The sequence below is a fragment of the Leptonychotes weddellii genome, chromosome 1 (genome assembly GCF_054177405.1).
Source record: "Leptonychotes weddellii isolate Sample4059 chromosome 1, ASM5417740v2, whole genome shotgun sequence".
In the NCBI taxonomy this organism is placed as follows: Eukaryota; Metazoa; Chordata; class Mammalia; order Carnivora; family Phocidae; genus Leptonychotes; species Leptonychotes weddellii.
In genome coordinates, this window is record NC_138369.1 from 166,780,434 (window position 1) to 166,797,160 (window position 16,727).

Sequence of the window (16,727 nt, forward strand, 5' to 3'; positions counted from 1 at the left end):
TTTGACTTGGTTATTTGTTTTTTGGGGGTTGAGTTTGAGAAGTTCTTTATAGATCTTGGATATCAGTCCTTTATCTGTAGTGTCATTTGCAAATATCTTCTCCCATTCTGTGGGTTGCCTCCTTGTTTTGTTGACTGTTTCCTTTGCTGTGCCTAGACAGGAAATTTTAAATGCAAATTTCATTCTCCCTGACTTCTGGAATGCTTGCCTTATCTTAGTCACATTAGAATGTTTTTATCCTTTGAGCTGAAGTACATCCTGGTTCTACCATTGCTTGGCACACGAATGCTTCCTTTTTCTATCTTTAGATGCCTTTTGACCCCAACCAGAGTTTATATCTCATATTTTTTAATATTCGTAATTTTGCCTGTGACAGGCACTTAACAATGGTCAGGTGTTTATGGTGATGATGATAAAGCAGTTTTTCTCAGCTCAGGTTGATCCTATTAAGGCAGAAAGGAAGAGTGTTTGCTTAATGTTTGTTGATGTGCCCTATTTCTTATCAGCTTGAGGTAATGACAGTTTAAAGGAAAATATTATCTACATTGTTAACATTTTTCTAATTCTGTTTCCAAGGTGAGCAAAAAGTTTGATTGCTTTCTCCCTTCATCCTCTCTTCAACCCCCATGGATTGAATTAATTTAATTTAGGACTGAACCAATTCTTTGTTTTAGTGAGAAATATCTATATTTCTTTTCCTTCCCAGTTTTTATCTAGACATGTCAAGGAAGGGGTGAGCCACAATGGTTTAAGAAAATAAAGCAGAGATAAAATAATGTTAAATAACTAATTAGAAATAGGATTGGTCAATTCATTTGGCACAAATGCCAGAAAACAGTTTGTTAGATTTTTAAATAATATGCTAATATACAAGTATAAGGACAGGTATTTTTGCAGTCATTTAAAGAGATGCCTTAGAATAAAACAGCAGCATATGTGGGAGACACGATGGGGGTTCCTTTTGACTCTAAGTTTACAGGGACTCAGTGATGTGACATTTTTTTGTCTAAAAGCAAACATTCCCAGAGGAGTAGTAGGAGTAATGATAATAATAAGAGACAATAATGACCACAAGAATAAGAACCACCATTACTGGATCCTTGCTTTGTATCAGGCACTGTGCTGAGCTGATCACATCTCATTTAACCCTTACAGTGAGATACGAGGCAGACAGGAGATACCCCGGAAGGATAAATTGAGGCTCAGGGAAGTGACTTGAACAGCCAATCAAGATCATGCAGCTAGTTAACATCAGAACTGGGATTTGTGCCCAGGTTCCTCTGACTCAAAAACCTGTAACTTACAGTATTCACAACCAAGGAGTCTGCAGCTCCTTTAAGCTTTTTGCTAATAGATGCAACTATCGGATTTCCTTTATGATGTGATGAGCACTGGGTGTTATACGCAACTAATGAATCATAGAACATTACATCAAAAACTAATGATGTACTATATGTTGGCTAATTGAATTGAGATAAAAAAGGATCTCCTTTAGTACTAAACATATGGACATTGTTGAATTGGTGTGTGTTCTAAAAAAAGTGGCAGAATGATGGAAATGCTTCAAAATCAGGCTTTGTGGCATTTAGAAATGTAAGTAAGGGAATCTATGATAGCTATTTTCCTAAATTATTGTTGAAAGCTAATCATGTAAACAGGTTTCACCTGAGATATCAGAACTAGGTCCAATGCAAAGGATTAAGGGCACATAGATTTGGGGTCAATATAAGGAATATTCTGACAACTGCTATGACTGAAAATAATTTTTTGTGTTCACAAATAATAGTTCACATTATGTGTTGCAAGTCAGTTCTGCATTATGACCAATTGGTATATGTGTTTTGGGTAGATAATATTGATCAAATATGGTAAATCCAGAAAAGAGTGTATTCTATTAGAGGAGGAAGAACACCCAGTTTAGCTTGGAGAAAAAAATAAGAGAAAACAAATTGGGAAATTAAGGAGAGATTATGCAGTTCTTGTAGAGTGGAGAAAAGGCAAAAGGAGAGAAAGCAATCCAACCTAATGATTGCATTGTATTCCTTCTAAGAAATTTAAAATGTAGAATTAAGGTCTTCGATAACTATACGCAATCCATTCCCAGGTGCTCTTACAAGGATACCACCCCCTTAGTAATTGCCTTACAGTTAGAAAAAAAAATGTAATAAATGGTAATTGAAGGCAAGCTCACGTGTGATGGGGGGGTGAATCTCGAGAGAAGTTGCAGAAGAATTTGTGCCATGGCAGTAAAAAGACACACTGAAGGTGAAGAATTATATACATACACAAAGTACTGTATCAAAAAAAAAAAAGTTCAGTTCAATGTAGATAATAAATTCAGAATTGCTTCTCCATATTATATCACCCATTCTACTGGTTTACATTCACAGAAGGAAATCTCAGGAATCACAGGTATACCAGGGCCCTACATCAGTGGCCTAAAATAGCAGGAATTATTACAGCCTCTGTTTGTATTCCTCATCCTGCCCTTACCTGCATCCAGCAGCTTTTGGCCAAGAGTTGGAGAAAGGAGCAGAACATGAAGTAAACACTCTAAACAGACAAATGGTTGTTGATTTTTAAAAGTCTCTAAATGACTACGTTGTTACACCTGAAACTAATGTAACATCATGTGTCAACTATACTTCAGTTAAAAAATGTGAATTATTTGTAAAAAAAAAAAAAGATTCACAGATGTAATCACCATATGCCTTGTGTTGGTAGGGTGAAAAGAGGGGATAGAGATCAAAACTGCATATGTCTACGGGAGTGCCCTAGATGTAATCATCATCCGCTTTGTGCATTTCATTTAAAAATAAGGATTGGAGCTGCTACCCTGAATCCATGGTCTTTAAGAACAAGGATCTCGCTTTGGTGCACATTGCATCTTTTAGCAATAGTCCCGAGTCTGAGATAGCAAAGATGCTCAATACCATAATAAATGCTTGTTGAGCCGATCTCTATAGGTGTTTAAGCAGAATCTTGACACCTTGGCAGGAATGTTCCCATAAATTGTTTGTGTCTTCCAAACAAACTTTGATTTGTTCTGTTAGTCAATATGGCTATGTCTGTATCATAGTTACGTTGTTCAATATTTCAAAATATTTCAAAAAGTATCTTAACATGCCTTACCGTCACCTTGTAGGTATTGTTTGTCCAAAGTGAAGGAACTTGGTTGCATCTCCCCTAATATGGCTGGAGGGGATGCAATTCATTCTTTATCATATTTTTAAAAAGTATTTTTCTGGAGGACAAGTTGTAAATGCAAAATTATAAATATAACTTCTTTTGTATGAAATGTAAGTTACTTAGAAGAGGGGGAAAGATTCATGTTACTTGTAAGAAATCATTTTTAAGGAAGAGGCGTCATTATCCTAATGGCTCAGTGTGGTATTGTAACATAAAATATTTCAAAATCAGTATTGCCATAGCTTGAAGCAACTTATAACTTCATTATGACATTTTCTTCCTTACAACACAAGCAAAATATGGTTTTTTTTTTCTTCTAACAAGTGATTTTGCAACTCCCTGAATAGTACTTGAAGATTTTCATGCTTCTTGGAATAAATTACGTTCTTTCATTCCTAAAATATGATGTAATTCTTGAGAAGTGTCAGAAGAGAAGTGAAACCCTAGGGAAGCTATTAACAATTCATCATTTCCAATTCATACGGGAATGTGAATTACATAAAGTGCAACTATCAAAACCCAGAGAGTTGATCTTAGCTGGGTTTATGTTGAATATATTATCTTAAACAGCAAAAGAGGACATGTTCCTTCACATTTTTGGTGATTTAATGGCAATTGTTACCAACTTTGATAGGAATTAGTTCAGATAGTGTCTACCTCTCCATTATCAGTGTACCGATTATTTTGAAGCTTTGATACTCAATCGCTATGTTTAAACAAAGTAAACTAGTAGATTAAAAAAATTCAGCAAAATAAAGCTGAAAATCAATAATAAGAAAGGCATAGGATATGGTATATAGTAGAACTAAATCAGGAAGTCTTTATTTTTTTTTTTAGATTTTATTTATTTGTTTGACAGAGAGAGACAGAAAGAGAGCACAAGCAGGGGGAGTGGCAGGCAGAGGGAGAGGGAGAAGCAGGCTCCTCGCTGAGCAGAGAGCCTGACATGGGGCTCGATCCCAGGACCCTGAGCCGAAGGCAGATGCTTAAACAACTGAGCCACCCAGGTGCCCTAAACCAGGAATTCTTTAAAAAGAAACTTCAAATGACAGAGTAGCACTGAGCAGTAAGTCTAGAATACCACCAACTCAAATTCGAGTAAGAGGTCAAACCCCAAGAACAGAATCAAACAAATTCCATGTATTAATGTCGATGTGATGATCAGCTTGTAAGCAAAAGGGGAGATCTATTTCTTCTTAAAGTAAGAAAAATGGTACCAATTAAAAACTTAAAAATTAAAAGTCTCCCCTGGAAGTTCCACTCCAGGGAGGAACTAAACTGATTGAAGTGTGATTTAAGAAACAGATAGTATATAAGAAAAATAATCCATTTGACTTTATGTTAGGATCCCTTGAGTGGTACATGAATCATAATATTAAGCCCATAGAGAATGAAGCAAAATCCTAGCACACTGATCTGCTTTGCAGAGGCAATATTTAAATGGTTATAACTCTCTAGAGGCTTTTTGACAGATTCCAATTTTTAGATTCAAGCTTTAAGTCAATCACTGCAAGTTTATGGCGACTTTAGACTATAAGCTGTCATCAACCCTGACAATATAAAAATAAGAGTACACTACCGAAGTGGGAAAGAGAGAAGAGCTTGTGAGACAGATGAAAGATAGGATGCTAATAGTGTTATCCCACATAGTGTGTGGGTTCAGACCCAGTTAAAAAAATGGAAGACACAAAAATGTAGGGTCTTTGTCATGTTACTTAAAGCTATATAATAATCAGTGGAAAGATTAAAATATTGACATACCTATGTAAAAACTCATAGCAAATGGAAGGTGACAGTGTAAATAAGCTAAATGCTTATCTTTTAAAACAAGAAATAAAATATCTAAAGATAAACTGAATAATAAAAGCATAGATTATTGTTAGAGGATTATGACTATGTTAGAAGAGATGACTATGAGAACAAATAGAAAAGGTGAAAACGCGGTTTCTATTGGGATGGATGTTGGGGGTTTTAGGTCAGGCTGTTGTACAATTTATTTACCTGTTCATGATTTACTTAATAAAATTAAGTTAATTAATTAATAATAATTAAAATTAAAAATTATCACTAATTATGATAGTGAGAATTCTTAATAGGAGATAGTAACGTCTCCTGAGGGCTACAAGCAGTGAGGTTCTCTCAGGGTATTAAACTACTCTTCTCTTTGAGAAACCTTTAATAAATTACTGGCTGCCTTGCCCATACTGATATGGTAATTACTTTTAGAAAATTAATAGTATCCTAGGTGCCTACAAAATACACACACACACACAAAAGGTCAATATAAACTTCATTTTTTAATTTAAGTAATGAGAAATTTACTGAGTCATCTTAATGAATTTTAGTCTTTTTATAGGTTAACACTCTCCAAATCACTTGAGGTTTTATTCCAACTGACAGTGAACATACTTCTATTATGTTCTCATTTCTGGCAATTTACAACCAAAGATGAGAGAGGGGTGTGTGTGTGTGTGTGTGTATGTGTGTGTGTGTGCTTGCAACATGTCTTGGGTACCTCTCCATAAATCTTTTAAATGTCTTTACTTTAGCAAACCCATATGATCCCTAGATATATCATTATTAAAAAGTGCTCTGGGGCACCTGGGTAGCTCAGTCGGGTAAGGGTCTGCCTTCGGCTCAGGTCATGATCTCAGGGTCCCAGATTTGAGCCCCACGTTGGGCTCTCTGCTCAGCAGGGAGTCTGCTTCTCCCTCTCCCTCTCCCTCTGTGCTCTCTCTCTCTCAAATAAATAAATAAAATCTTAAAAAAAAAAGTGCTCTGGAAAAGTTGCAGGCATTTGTAATGCTACCCCACTTTCCTATCCCTCAAATTGTTTGCATAGCTTCTGGAATAGACAAGGTATTTCATATCATTTCAATTAAGTTTACTCTATTACATAGAAAATTTAATAGTAGTGACCTTGATTTATTTATTGTTCATTTTGGGTAAAGATTTTCCTATACAACAAACAGTTTATACTTTTAAATATAGTTCATTTTTGCTGTTGACAAAATTAGATTTGAACCACCTGCTTGTTGTGTGCAAGCATCAACATCAAATTCACAGTTCATCATGCCAAGAATACGCATGCCTTGGGAACTTGCCAGACACCTGCCTTTTTCAGTAATGTGATTTCACCCCAAACCCCTACTATAGAATTGTAACTCAAGGAGCCAGCTAAACCATTCAGAGCAGACACTTAGAAATGTGCCTTTGATTTAAGACATGTGTATGATGAAGGCTTTGCTCGATCTTAAATAAAATTAAATCAATTAAATACTCAAAGCCTATCATTATATAAAAGAAGTTTCCCTACACAGTTGTCAATCTCATTTCAGGTGAATACTAGATGACGGAGCTTAAGAAAGTGGGGCATACTGTAAGTAGAGGAAGATAAGAAGGCAACATAGAAGCAGTTTACACAGTGCTGTTTGCAGTTAGACGCACAGTTGCAATATAGGGCAGCGAAGTGGGACAGCAGGTAGGAGGTGGTGAGAGATGATTAGGGTTTTAAATAAAGGCGTATGTTACAAGACACATACCTGTGTTTCTATTTTTATTTTTGTTATTGCAAGAATAATACGTAGCCCTGTTTAAAAAAAAAAGTGTAAACAGCAGAAAAAAGCCCCCAAAGACAATTAAATGCCTACTGTAACTCACATCCTATCTGCTCCTGGTGATAATTACTGTTAACGGTTTTCTTCCTGACATTTGCTGATATATGTGTGTGTAATTATTTTTCTTAAAAGAGAAAAAAACACTCTTCACCCTTTTGTTTCAAAAAAGAAGAGTCCCTTTTTCTCAAACATTTCTCTATATTACGTCTACAGATTTAGCTCATTCTTTTAAACAAGTTATAAAATATTTCATTGTATGTCTGTACCAATAATTGTTTAGCTAGCCCCTCTAAATAGATATATAAGCTAATTTCATTTTTTGTGTGTGATTACCAGCTACGCTAAAATAAAATGTGTGTATGTGCATGTTTTGCTATACATTAATTTCCTTGTAGTAAAATTTCTGCATCTCCTGATATGCATATTTCAAACTTCAGTAAATGTGTCCAAGTTCTTACACTAAGAAGGCCTAACTGCCTGCCCTATTATACTCCAGTGCTGTTTCTCATACCCATGATGATAATGAGTATCATCATTTTAATATGTGCCAGTCTGATACAGAATTTCATTGCTTAGATTTGTGCGAAAAACTTTTAAGATACTCAAAAAGTTCAGCAAGATTTAATACAACAACTTCCTTCTAATCTATCATTGTAAACATAAATATCCTCACATTTACATTGTATCAGAAAGGTCTTAAGGACAGAAACCTATAGACTAATTGGCTGAAGGTCACAGATTTATTCTGATAATTTTAAATGCATGAGAGGACCCATAGTGATGAATGATTTTAGCATTATTTCACACAAGGGTAGTAAGACACGATTTTTGGAATCCTGGCCAAGGTCAAGCAGCTTGTCAGTAGACTTTAATATCCAATGTCTCTCTTTTCTACTGAGAGATACCTTCCTTCTGACCCCAACACTCCCCTGAAACTCTAAGGTCACAGTGACCTTCTTGTCATTAAATCCATTAGGCCCTTTTACCTTCTTATTAAAATCTTGGTAGCAGGTGGCACTATGGTTCACTCTCTCACTGAAAGGCACCTGCCCTTGGCTGCCATGTTCCACATTGCTTGGTTTCTTCCTGTGATTTTGGCCGCTCTACTGGGGATCCCCCATAGGTACCTCTTCTTCTGCCCATCGATAAAATTGTGACGCTCCTCAATGCTCTGTTTCTGGCCCTTTAGCCACTCTAATTACAATTCCTAAAAGATTGTTTTGAAATATTTAGTCCTTCACTTATATTTATATGTTGATGACTCAAATTTATATTTTTATCCAAGTTCTCTCTCAAGACCTTAAAGTTATAATTATGTCCTATACATTGTCACATCCAATCTTCCCTACTGACCTAATCAGCCCTCTACTCTACCACTTGCTTATCTGACCGTCCACCAAACCTGCTACTCAGGGCATCCAGAATCTTTCTCAAATCAATTCTTTTCTTACTAATACCCTTCAATGCCTTCCTATTGCTCTTAAAGTCCAAAGTTACTTAATATGTTTCACAACACTGGTCATGATGTTTCCAGACTAATCTCTCTTATTCCCATTACCAAAACTGTTAGTAATAGAACTAACCAGACAGAACCAAAAGGAACTACTTTCAGTACCTTAAATATCCCGTGTTGTCTTATCCTTGGATTAAACTGGGACACCGCCTTTCCTGGGATCCACCCAAATATGGGTTATGTAACCCACATGGGTTCACAATACTGTTTGTTAATATGATACTTGCCACTGTGCATTATAATTGCTTGCTCAAGTGGGTTTTTTTGTTTTGTTTATTTCTTCATTTGTTAGTTTTTACCCCCTCAGTAAGACTAAGTCTGTAAGAGGCTTGTTTTTTTGACTCTCTACCATACCATGAAACACAAAAGAGCTGTTCAATTAATCTGTAGTGGATTCATTATATGATTAATTATATGAAAAAGAGAGTTGAGGCTGAAACTCAGCACCCCTGACAGTCTTAGGCTACTTCCTTTGAGCTGGTTACCACCCATATAAATCATTCCATGTGTGTACTTGCACTACTTTAAGGGTCAGAATAAATGTAATTACCAAGTGAATTCTAGCTAATACACTTCAAATCTGGATTGTTCTGTATCAATTACTTTATTCATTAATGCTACCTAGAAATATTTAGAAGATATTATCACAAAATATATTATTGCTTATAATTTAAGTTTGCCCCCTCCCTATATGCTGTGAATGAATTCTTGAAAGACTGTATGTGACACATGACGTGACATACGAGTGGGGGCTAGCATTTGATGAGACACTGCAGTGGTCATTTTGTGAAGGAGACAGACGATAAATGCTTATTAACTACTACAGTGAAGAGGCATTGTGAGATACAATGAAAGTAAAACTAAAATACAATGAGAAACCACAACAAAACCATATAGGGAGGCTACATCAAGAACTTCATAAATACAGCCATAGGTTGATTATCTTATTTGTATTTAACATTGAAAAAATCAGTAAGAGTATCAGTGCTTGATGACAGGAAACATCCTAAAACGACATAAAGTATGAAGGAAGGGAGAATAATCTTTAGAGTAAGAAGAAACAAATTTACTTTTACCAATATGGAGCTTGAAATGATGGCGGGACGTGGTAAGTGTTTTCAAATATTTGATAACGGTCAGATAGGCCACCTCTGGGACTAATGGGGGAAAGCTTTAAGAAGCCAAGTGCCAGTTAAACCTAAGGAAGAATTTTCTTTCTTTTTTTTTTTTAAAGATTTTTTTATTTATTTATTTGTGAGAGAGAGAATGAGAGAGAGCACATGAGAGGGGGGAGGGTTGGAGGGAGAAGCAGACTCCCTGCCGAGCAGGGAGCCCGATGCGGGACTCGATCCCGGGACTCCAGGATCATGACCTGAGCCGAAGGCAGTGGCTCAACCAACTGAGCCACCCAGGCACCCAATCTAAGGAAGAATTTTCTATTAAATGAATCCGTTTGAAAATGAAAGAGGCTGCCACTGGAGGAAGTGATCCACTATCACCAACGATGCTTCAGTACATTACTGATGGCCACTTATCAAGGTTGATACAAAGGAAATAGGATAAGCTAGAGGAAAGGGTATATTGATGGGGTATTCTGAGCTGCAAGGATATTTCCTGCTCTACTTGTTACATTGAAATATCAATTCGATTACAATCACTAAGTAATTTAATTTTAAAATTCTAGGAACAAACAGCATTTGCAGAGGAGAGTTGATGGCTTCCTCCCTGCTGTTACACTGGGCACGGTCTCAGGAAAAATATCTACAGAGGCTACGGGATTGCAATACATTTTTAATAATGATATCTAGAGGCAGTAAATTTTTATACCACAGCTACTGTGATCTGCTCTTTGGGACCAAAATTATAGAAAATGATGGGGATCCTGATTAAAGATTTTGGGGGAAAAGGATTCAGGAACTCAATACATTTGCTCATTTGAAATTTAAGAGTTGGAGCAAATTTGCAGTTCATGAAAATTTTTAAAAATTTCCAATGAAAAGTTGCATCTTACAGATAATTTGTCACTATTTTTTTTTTAAGATTTTATTTATTTATTTGACAGAGAGAGACACAGCGAGAGAGAGAATACAAGCAGGGGGAGTGGGAGAGGGAGAAGCAGGCTTCCCGCCAAGCAGGGAGCCCGATTCGGGGCTTGATCCCAGGACCCTGGGATCATGACCTGAGCCGAAGGCAGACGCTTAATGACTGAGCCACCCAGGCGCCCCTAATTTGTCACTATTAAATATCCTATTTTAATGTTAAGGTCCCATTTTTTTTAATATCCCTCTTGCACCACAACCCCCAACAATACTGTGAGATTGAAAACCACAAAATTTTCTAAGAAATATCTTGATATTTTAGTGATCAATAGCATCATAAATATCTGTAAAACTTTTTCAGAGAATTTTTAAAAAATTCCCTATTATAGTGTTCTACTGTTACCTTGATAATTATATTCCATCTTATATTGTTACTACTCTTTTTACACATTAGAAAGTTCAGAATTGCACAAACTTATCAATTTATGCCCACAATCTACACTCTGTGGGGATACAGAGTGGGCCCTGCTTCCCTGATCATATTTTATGGCAACTGAATGCTCTTATTTAAACACTTTCCTCATTTTTTCTTTATCAATGGTGTCCTCCTCATCCCACACCCTCAATTTCTCCATGTAAACAGACACCAAAATCCTGGCTATGGTGAGAAATGACTGTTATCAGCCCCATCTTCTCTTTAACTTTATTGCTTTCTCCTTGACTTTTCCACTCAATTTTACAAAAACCTCCCTCCAAATACCAGCAATAAAAATGATAGATGATGAAATATTTTTCCTTCCATATTTATTTTCCAATATTTCAATATTTATTCCTTTTTCTTTTCTTCTGAAATGCCCACTCTTTACCACTGCCACTGATAGATGTCTGGAACTCTCATTTGTCTTCTCCATCATTCACTGGTGTCCTTTTCTCACCAACTCTCAAAGACAGGGTACAATCTACTCTGTATTCTAATCCTAATCTCTGCCTCTCAGTATTTATTTACAGGGCTGGAAGCTATCTATGTCCCGATTCAATTAGAAAAAACAAAAACAAAAACAACCCAGAATAAATATTGACTACAAAATTTCATTTTGTCGTCAGAGTGTAGAAAATGCCAGAACCATAGTAAGCTCTCAATGAATGTGAATGAATTGAACGTGAATAAACACTTTCCTTTTAACTACTGTTTCTCTCCTCCTGGGAGATGGAAGAATCAATACCAATTAAGAGAAATATTCTGAACATCCCAACACAACATGATAAATTTACTTAGGCCAATAATAAAGTAGTGATTTTTGTATACACACCATTCTAAAGAAGAGAAAAGGTGATTGATTTAGGAATATGGAATGCTATTAAAAAGATACTGATCTCTATCATGTGACTTGCTTTGCATGACATTAAAACAAATAATCCAATCTTACCAGGCCTGTAACAGCAATCATAGGATGTCCATCATAGAAGATGTGCAATTTTTATCCCCATAGCAACATCTGTAGTACTTATGCTAATCACTTTAAATTAACCTTGATATGAAAAAAAAAAAAATACCCTAGAGATACTGCTGTTGTTGTGGTAGTTCAGATGAGTAACCTGATTTTCTAATAAAATTCCACAGCAAAATTAGGATGATAATAAGATCCTGTTAGCAAAATTTTTTAATATGCATTGGTTAAACTATAACAGCAGTACTAGCACAGGGTAATTAGAGGTATCACAGATAATGAGCTACCTTATTGATTATTGCCCTTCTATAACCCAGCATAGTTCAAGTAGAGGAATGTGTTTAGAGTAATTTGCACTTTAAAAACACAAGATAGGGGCGCTGGGTGGCTCAGTCGGTTAAGCGACTGCCTTCGGCTCAGGTCATGATCCTGGAGTCCCGGGATCGAGTCCCACATCGGGCTCCCTGCTCGGCGGGGAGTCTGCTTCTCCCTCTGCCTCTCCCCCCTCTCATGCTCTCTCTCTATCACTATCTCTCTCAATAAATAAATAAAAAAATCTTAAAAAAAATAAAAATAAAAAAAATGAAAACACAAGATAATGACAATTTTACATTTGTAACTATAAATTTTGGTATGAACTTAGTGCTCTCTTTTTTTTATAGGAATATTTTCTGTAGTCACCAGAGCTTAAGAACAAATTTTACCCACCTAGGCATAAATCCATGGAGTTAAAAAAAAAAAACAAAGACCTCTTTTGTAAAACATGCATTGTTGTACAAATGAAGTACTTAGGCATTAGGCCAAAGGCACACATTTTCATTATTGGTCCAGTGATTTACAAATGGTGCTTTAAATGTAATAATTAACAATTTATTTGGACGTTTATACATAAGAGAAAAGTAAGTTGTGCTATCAGATTTTGCAAAATGCCTAAGTGGGAGACCATTTCATTCTAGTATAAGTAAATTATGGAATTCTTATTAAGTGTTACCTTTATTTTAAAATCTATTTTACTAAAATATAAAATCAGATATAAAATTTTGTGTAGTCAAATGGCAGCAACTAAATTAGAAGGGAAGAGTATTTTCCGAAAATAAATATAACTACTTCTGTGCATTGAATTTTGAAGATTCCCCAGAGTAATTAAGTAATTAGGTTTTTGCTTCTGAACTGGATTACTTAAATATGGGGTAGCTAATTTTCAAAACTGTGAATCCAAGTGCTACTTGGCTCAAGGGACTAGCAAGTGAGATGGAAATATCACCTTTTGGGTAGTTTGGATTTGGCCCAAATCAATATATCAAAGACATCAAGATAGACAGATGAAGTTTTGTATAGAGTAAATCAAGTTGTCAGAATACCTTGTGTGTGGTGAAAATAAAAATAATTTACCGACAGACACTAGAGATGGTAGTAATGTAGGGTTGGGAAGTATATTTATTTCCTATTGCTACTATAAAAAACTACCAAAGATTAAGGGGCTCAAAACAACAAAATTACAGCATCTTATAGTTCTGGAGGTAAAAAGTCCAAAAAGGATGAGCTAAAATCAAGGTGTCAGCCAGATTGTGTTCCTTCTGGAGGCTCTAGAGGAGAATCCTTTTATGTGCCTTTTCTAGATTCTAGAGGCCATCTACGCTCTTTGGCTCATGACTCCATCTTCAAAGACAGCAAGAGTAAAAGTAGTTCTTTTTGTGCTACTGTATTTCTTACTCTCTTCTCTCTCCTTCCCCTATTAAGGACCCCTCTGATTATATTGGGTCCACCTACATAATATAAGTTAATATCCCTAATTTATGATCAGCTGATTACCAATCTTAATCCATTCACAACCTTAATTTCCCTTTGCCCCATAAACTAACTTATGCATAGGTGTTGAGGATTAGGACATAGACATCTTTGGGCAGCCATTACATTGCCTACTACAGATGTAATTGTCAAAAGATGATCAAGTAGTAAAGAAATCCTTAAGTCATTTTTTTGCTCTGTGATGAGAAATAATATAATAATTATCTTCCATTAAACTAAATTCCAATTGTAGAATTATATTGAATTCAATTGGTGTAACACAATTAAATGTCCAATAACTATTTAGATTTCTGATGGAAGAAATAAATATATTCCTAGTTATGCTATTTATATATAGTTCACCTTTAAACAATGCAGGGGTTGGGACACCAGCCCCCATACAGTCAAATATCCATGTATAATTTTGACTTCCCCAAACTTAACTACTAATAGCCTACAGTTGACTGGAAGCTTTACCAGTAACATAAATAGTCAATTAACACATATTTTATATGGTATGTGTATTAGATGCTGTCTTCTTATCATAAAGTAAGCTAGAGAAAATAAAATGTTATTAAGAAAATCACAAGGAAGAGAAAATACATTTACAGTACTGTATTTTATCAAGATAAATCTACATGTAGGTGGATTTGTGCAGTTCAAACCTGTGTTATTCAATGGTCAGCTGTATAACTTTGTAGGTGGACCACTCAAAAAAATATGCCTAGTTGAGAATTTGGAACTGTTTTACCATGGAACCACTGGATATAGTCAAGTGGACCAGGATACTATCTTTACAATAAAACTACAGATATAAACTTAGCCACTGTCACTTCACTTCATGAAAAGTCAGAAACAAAAACAACAACAAAATAACCTCCTCTATTATATGTATTTTTAAGTCACCTTAATTACTTTTCAGAGTATGGAAAGATACTACTTTTATAATAAATTGAATCTTGCCTTAATCAAGATGTTTTAAGTTGAATAATAAGTAACTAAGTATACACACAGATGACATTAATATATTAGTAGGTAGAAGTAGGCATTAACTTGAAAGAAGAACAAATTTAAGATAAAACTACCCTTCCTGGAGAAGTATAATAGGACACATTAGAAAATACAAAACACATTCAAGACAAAAGATCATCATAACCTTGGATAATTGAAATCATTTTATACTATGAATTTCAATTTATGAAAGTAGAAAGATATTTTGTAGGGATATATTTCACTAGAGTCGAAGTTAAGGCTATAACTGAACACGATTAGAACATAAAAAATTAACAATGTTAGAATCATTAACAAAAAGGCTCTTGAAGACAGCACACATAATTCTTAAGGCTCAGGGAGAATCATTTTAGTTTCACTAGTAATTACTTATAAGCCTTATCTTAAGAAAACTTTCACATTTTCAAAGGAAAATCTGTATCATTTTGACAGAAACATGAAAAACTCTTTTGTCTAAAACTTTCGGGTGCTGACTTAACTGACAACAGGTCTGCAGTATTAAGATTATCTATAATCAACTCAGGCCTTTATTTGTCCTTTATAGATAAAAATAGACCCTAAACTTCATTTTACTTCTCAATGAGCCACATGCATTTCAGTTTGTAAACTGTACACAAAAGTTGCTCGATCATTTTACCAGGCCAGGTGCCTTAAAAAAAAGGGGGGGGGGCGCTCCTGGGTGGCTCAGATGGTTAAGCGTCTGCCTTCAGCTCGGGTCATGATCCCAGGGTCCTGGGATCGAGCCCCACATTGGGCTCCTGGCTCGGTGGGGAGCCTGCTTCTCCCTCTGCTCCTCCCCCTGCTCATGCTCGCTCTCTCTCTCAAATGAATAAATAAAATTTTGAAAAAAAAATCCACTGAAATTTTGTCTCTGTGCCATAGATCTCTGAGATGGCAATACTGAACAGAAATAGCAGAAGGGTAAGTTCAATCAGTGCCATCATTTGACACAGCATGGAGAGAAAACCTTCAGTTTGTTTGAACCTCTTTCCTATGTAAGTGTAGGCCTGGCACTGACCTCCATTCAATGTGTAGGATATGAGGTATTTCTTGTCCATGCACTTCAGACAACTGGACTTGTACAACTGTATATGGTAACATCCAAACCAGAAATGGGATAAATTGCTTGAGTTGACAAAGGGGGCAGCGAGGATTTTTAAACAAATTAAATGGCCAATGTTTGTTGAGTTTTTACTATGCACCCGTCTCTCTTCTAAGAACTTATATCTTGTGACTAAGCTAATGGTGACCTTGACACTGTGAGGTTACTATGAGGAAACAGAGGCACAGCAGGCTGAATTATTCGTCTGCAGGGACCTGCTATTAAGTAGTAAAACTGGAATTTGAATCCAGAAGGTTTGACTCCAAGTTCATGCCCTTCTTCATGGTGTGCCTCTGGTGCGGGCACCAGGGCCTATTAAAGCCACTAACTATGTGGACAAAACCATTCTACAAATATGACTGTTTTAAACCACAGAAGGTCATTTTTTAATGCAAGAGTATTGAGAGCTGTATAGAAAATACATTTGAACTTAAAAAGCCAAACAAAGTAATGGCCACAGGAAGATTTTTAAGAACATACTAATTTAACTTAGATAATACTATAAAACTTCAGTCAAAATAGATTTAATATAAAGAAGTGGTCAAATTAATTATCTTTGACTTTCAAAATAGATATGTAGTTTCCATTTTTAAAAGATTAACTGTAGATGGGTCAACATGAAATGAAAGAAACCTTTAAAGATCATGGTCATTAGGAACTGACCAACATCTTTCTCTGAGAACTGACACTTGAGCTGACTTCCAAAGGGTGAGTTGTCATTTTCCAGATTGGGAAAAAGTGGAAAGGGTGCTCATAAACAGCTATCAACACTTTAGGGCATGAAGAAGCTGATCATAGTCTCAAAAAGTTGAGCCCACTGTGGTCTGCAAAACAGCCTTGTGTAGATGTCTATAGGCAGGCGAGAGGCTGTTGGGGGAATGAAATTTTTAAAATCCTGTATACAAATCTAAGAATGTTGGATTTTCTTCCATCAAAGAGAGCGGGAGGAGTATTAGAAGAAAATGAAGAGAATGTATCCAGATTTTTCCCTCAGGGTAAAGTCCAGCATCTTTTCCAAAG